Source organism: Folsomia candida, unplaced genomic scaffold (genome assembly GCF_002217175.1).
Source record: "Folsomia candida strain VU population unplaced genomic scaffold, ASM221717v1 Fcan01_Sc023, whole genome shotgun sequence".
In the NCBI taxonomy this organism is placed as follows: Eukaryota; Metazoa; Arthropoda; class Collembola; order Entomobryomorpha; family Isotomidae; genus Folsomia; species Folsomia candida.
Window position 1 is genome coordinate 2,379,156 of NW_019091215.1, and position 6,000 is coordinate 2,385,155.

Genomic DNA, 6,000 nt, shown 5'->3' on the forward strand with positions numbered 1-6,000 from the left:
GTCCTGACAACAATATTTTGAAATATGTGTATTCGATAAAAATTTGTATTTAAAACTGGAGAAAGATTCTCAATACTTGTAACATGATAAGGGTCAATATTTTCAAGTAATGTAGTGAATTAATTGAATTAATAATCTCACACTATTAAATTACAGGTTTCAAGGATATGCTTTATTTGTAAAACTGTAAAAAATCAAAGCGACACAAAAACATCCAATTATGATCAAGAGATACAAATAAATTTGCAATAATTCGTCTAAAATTTATATTTTCCTAAATATCGACCACACAAGATTTGCATCAATTTAAAATTTCAACCACAATTTACACACCGTTAAAAAATTATTGAGTGTTAAAAACGACTCATAATTAATTATCCACCAAAATCCCCCCCTTCATCCTCACCCCTAATAAATACAGGAAACGGTCAACCAGCGGAAATCTAATTTTTGTAGCCCCACCAAATTCCCACACAATTTTAAAAAAGAATCTCGAAACATAATTACGATTAAATATCACCCTAAAAATATTAATTCCACCCCTCCTTTTTATTCCTCCATCATCATTAAATTCCCATCAATCCTCTCCATCATCCGTTACCTATTTCTTTCTCCAGCGTCCAGGAAACATATAAAAAACTCGCTCCCAAAACCCCCTCCACCCAGTCGCCACGCAAATAATAGGAAAAAATGGGAGGAGGAACTCACTTTCGTAGAGTTGGTGTCCAAATTGTAGGCCGGGTGTGGTTGGGGGAGGTTAAATTGCCAACGTTTCGAACTCTTGTTCTTTTTCAAGGCGGCGGAGGGGAAGAATTTTGAGAAGTTGTGACTTCACGTGCCGAATTGTGAGTGAGGAAGGAAGGGTAAAAAAGGGTAAAGGAAGACCGTTAACGCGTGCGTAACGGTCTTCCTTTACCCTTTTTTACCCTTCCTTCCTCACTCACAATTCGGCACGTGAAGTCACAACTTCTCAAAATTCTTCCCCTCCGCCGCCTTGAAAAAGAACAAGAGTTCGAAACGTTGGCAATTTAACCTCCCCCAACCACACCCGGCCTACAATTTGGACACCAACTCTACGAAAGTGAGTTCCTCCTCCCATTTTTTCCTATTATTTACTCACTATGCACATTCTACCAAATATTTAACCCAATTTTTTGTGCACTCCTTTTGAAAAATTAATAATTATGGCCCAATCCTTTTTCTACAACAAATTCCTTTCCTCAATTAATTGTTATTCTCCTCCTATCGTAGAACTTGCTAAGAACTATTTTAGTTTCATTTTAAAGAAGTGTCGCTTATCATCTCATTGTCATTTTTTAAATGCCTGTCTACGTAAAAAGATAATCCCACCTGGTTTCATTTTGAAATTCCATCCCGGCTTCATTCCCAACTCCAGGGATAAGGTTGTCATTAACAAACACCTTCATAATGCTTCTTTGAATTTAATCCGTACTTCATTCCAACATTTTTCTAGTGAAAAGGACATTATTTCATCCAAAATACTCTCCAGTAGAAACGTTTTAAGAAATAATTCGGATCCTAATACTTTCGGCCATATCCTAGATTTAGCCCGGCATTACAACAGCCAATTTTACTCTTCCTTGCGTAACATTAAGAATCATAAATTCCGTAAAAGTCAATCGTCACAATCCGGCCATAATTCTGCCTCCACACCACACTCTTCCACCACAATTCCCTGTCACCCCCCCCCATTAACCAAGTTGTTTTAATCCCTCCCGACATTGTTCTGTCTCCAGACGAAACGTCACTTTTATGCCGTGGTCTAACCTTTTCTCCGACCCCTGATAAATCTAACCTTTTCGAATTGCACCAAGACCATGAACATTTTTACCGACGACTACGTTTATTGGGCCATTTTGGTCCTCATTCTGGTTCCTCATCCCCTCCCTCCATTACACAGTTTTCCGAATCCATAATAGACAAGGTTATTCCTAAAAAAAGCTCGTGGACACCCCCTCCAAACCAATTCCCTGATCTGGAATACTTCATAAATTCCTCCCGCAAAGCCCTCCCATCCAGCGGATATAGTTTCCAATCGCATAAATCTAATCTGTCTTCTCAAGAACTGTCTACCATTAAATCTTTGTCCAACCGTACTGACATTGTCATCCGCAAGGCTGACAAAGGTGGGTCAGTAGTAGTTTGGTCCCGTGACCTATATATATCTGAGGCTAATTCCCAACTTAATAATACGAATTTTTATTGCAAATTAGATTCTGATCCGACTTCATCTTATCAGAAACAAGTTTCTAAAACGATTGGGAATTTTATCTCCAGTGGGGATTTACCTGTTTTTGCCCAGCGTTTGATTGAAAAGAACCCACGTTGCTCAGTTTTCTATCTTAACCCTAAAATTCACAAGTATGGCAACCCTGGTCGACCTATAGTGTCAACTGTTTGTTGCCCCACCTCCCTCATTTCCGCCTTTGTCGATTCGGTCTTACAACCCCTGGTCGCAAATACTCCCACGTATTTGAAAGACACGACCCATATGTTACAACTTTTAGAGAATTTTATATTCCCCGTCGACCCTGCTTCTTGTCCTACTTTCTTAGTTACCTGTGATGTTGCCCAGCTATATACGGTCATTCCTCACGCAGGTGGTCTGACCGCAGCGAAAGTCCTTTTTGAATCTAGATCCGTTCTTGATCCCCCGACTCATGTTCTAATCCGGCTTTTAGAATTGGTTTTGACATTAAACGCGTTCGAATTTAATTCTGAATTTTTTTCCCAAATCTCTGGTGTCGCAATGGGCACGAAAGTAGGCCCCAGCTACGCTTGTTGTTTTTTAGCACACCAGGAATTTTTATTCTTTGCACGTTACTCTGGTCCCATGCCCGTTCTCTATAAGCGTTTTATCGACGACATTTTTATGATTTTTCAATCCCCGGATACCGATGTCACCATCTTTTTAGACGCGATGTCCACAATGCACCCATCGTTGAAATTCGAAACCACAATTTCTAGCTCTTCAATTTGCTTCCTCGATTTGAAGATCTCTATTCGTGATCATAAAATCCTCACCTCAATCTATTACAAACCTACGGACTCACATTCCTATCTTCCATACGATTCGTGTCACCCAAAACACGTTTTGGATAGCATCCCTTACTCCTACGACTCAGACGCATCTGTAGTGATGACGATGATTTCCTAACCCAAAGCTTTACCATGTCACAATTTTTCTCCCACCGTGGTTACCCAAGTCACCTTATCAGGAGAACGCTTGAGGCAGTCAAGGCTGTTTCTCGTAGCTCGCTCCTTGTCCCTCATGATAAGTCCACGAAGGACATTGTCCCATTAGTCGTCGGCTACTCCCCTAACGTGACAACAGTGGTACAAAAAACCAAATCCCTCTTCAATTCAATTCTCTCACATAATCCCAACTTTTCATCTAAACCAATCGTCGCATACAGACGAGCCCCAAATTTGCAACAGCTTTTAGTCCGTTCCAAATTGAAACCGATTGGTGACTCTATTCTACAAGATTCAACAACTTTCGGTACCTTTCCTTGTAATAGACCACGCTGCAAAACTTGTAAATCAGTTTTGCAACAACCTCATCTCAAAATCAACAATTTCACCTTCAAAATCAAATCTTCTTTTCCTGTATTAGTTCGTCCCTAATTTATGCAATCTCATGTAAAAGATGCCCGGACGTGGTATACATAGGGCAAACCTCTCGTAAATTAGCTGATCGTTTCCGTGAACATTTAAAATCTATTAGCAATAATCTTGGTACTACGGTCTGCAACCACTTCATCCGCAATCACGATATTGATGATATCATCATCACTGCCCTCTGCAACGCTCCTTCTGATGAAAGAAAGCGTTTAACACTTGAAAATAAAATCATCTTTCTTTTCCAGTCCAACAAGCCCCCTGGCTTGAACGTTAACTTCAGTTTCCTTCTAAAATAGTTTTTTGGCAAGTTCTACATACCCTCAGGGCGGTTTGCATTGCCGACGGGTGTTTGGGCGACCCCGAGGTACCTGAGCCTGGACCGTTACGCACGCGTTAACGGTCTTCCTTTACCCTTTTTTACCCTTCCTTCCTCACTCACAATTCGGCACGTGAAGTCACAACTTCTCAAAATTCTTCCCCTCCGCCGCCTTGAAAAAGAACAAGAGTTCGAAACGTTGGCAATTTAACCTCCCCCAACCACACCCGGCCTACAATTTGGACACCAACTCTACGAAAGTGAGTTCCTCCTCCCATTTTTTCCTATTATTTACTCACTATGCACATTCTACCAAATAGCCACGCAAATAATACGCTGGCCTGATTTTCTTGTCAGGTAGACGCGTCCCTACCCTACAAAATACTCTCCTACATATTTTTTAATGCGTCCATAGCAATCCAACATTTCTACGCATGTAGCGTCTCTTTCCCCACCGCGGAAGTCGTGCCCACAATAAGACTAAAACCTGCCACCCCCCTTCCCTTAAGGGACGCCAAACTTCAAAATCCCCCTAAAGCCATCACCCATCCTCCGCGGCCACTGATCCCATCTCCACTAGCAACTACCAACTGCCAACCAAACACACAATACCTCTCTACCATATTCACCTTTTCCCTAAAAAAGTGCGTATCCCCTCTACCCAACCAGATTTCAAATACGCACTCCCAACCCCTCACCTCTTTCCTCCCGTCAAACCACTCTCCCAACAAAATCATCTCATGAAATCATGATGCATAGCGTCCCCACACAAAGTTTGCCCATACCTCGCCACACATTCTCCCCCATGCCACCACTGGGTGATTCGCTGGTCTCTCCTACGCTGTAAAAGTTCCATTGCAGGTTCTTCGTTCGGGGAACTTCGCAGTGGCCTGCTCTATATGCCATTCCTATCCCAACTTTAGCCAAGAGACGCACCCGCATAGCAACAGCACCACATAGACACCCACCCTCCTGCGTCCCAGTTTCCCTCCACGCAGCCAAATTTTCTGCCAACTGCCAGTCGACAACAAACCAGAAATAAACAAACAGACGAAAAACAAGGGCTGGTTCAATTTTTGGGAGAAAAACTTAAAAAGAGAGGAAAAAGGTGAGGAAATTCGAAATTATCATCATAAATAGGAATCTATTTAAGTTTTGGTGTCTTTTTATGCAAAAATTTGGGAATTTTGTCCAATAATTCTAATTTTGAACAGATGGCTAAAGCAAAAGCTGCAGGAGCTGGCGGAGCTGCTAAGGCGAAACCCGCCAAGGTCAAGAAGCCAAAGGGCAAGGCGAAGGCCAAGAAGCCAAAGGCGAAGGTCGCCAAGAAGGCAAAGTCCCCGAAAGCACCCAAACCAAAGACCACCAAGAAGGCGGCGTCCTAAAATGTGGAGATCTCTACTTTCAAACTTTCGAGGCGCACTCTTAATTACTTTTTCCAGTACAAATAACAGATTTTCTGTTCCAAATTTCACCAAATTTTATTCCACGAGTGTCGCTTAGGTTAGGGGAGAAAAATAATAATTAGAATCTAAGCAGTGTTTCCCGATAATAAGTAGGTAGAATTTTATCCAGATTTTTCGAGAAATCAAAGTTTTTAAGCTTTACTGTCTTTTTAAATGGATTGTTTTGTATCTGTATTTACAAAATTTGCTGTTTAATTGCTAAATTATTTAGGGAGAAAGTGTATCTAATTGGTATCTAGTTTTTAAGCTAAATTCTAAATTTTATGGATGTGTTTCTAATCTGGAAGAAAAATTGGCATGGTTCGATTCATAAATAAACTCTTTGTTTAGAAAATCACAAACTTGGAAGGAACGACTTCACACATTTAATTATTCAAAAAATTTAGCATCTTAGTTTTACGAGATTAAGTAAATAATTACAATTTGAGGCATTTTAATTCACATAAAAGATATTACGCATTTAATCCGCTCGAAGTCATATTTATTGAGTACCCCTACTACTCTTTCACTCTAATTTCATGAGTTTCGTTTGCACCAATTTTAGTACTAATGAATAATTTACAAAATATCTAA

General features: G+C 40.5%; 1 long non-coding RNA gene across 1 annotated transcript; it reads left to right on the plus strand.

Moving 5' to 3' along the window:
- Positions 1–4,889: 4,889 nt before the first annotated feature.
- LOC118438587 lies at positions 4,890–5,764 on the plus strand. Its single transcript, XR_004836932.1, has 2 exons — positions 4,890–5,069; positions 5,176–5,764. It is a non-coding gene; the product is annotated as an uncharacterized LOC118438587 (long non-coding RNA).
- The last annotated feature ends 236 nt before the right edge of the window (positions 5,765–6,000 follow it).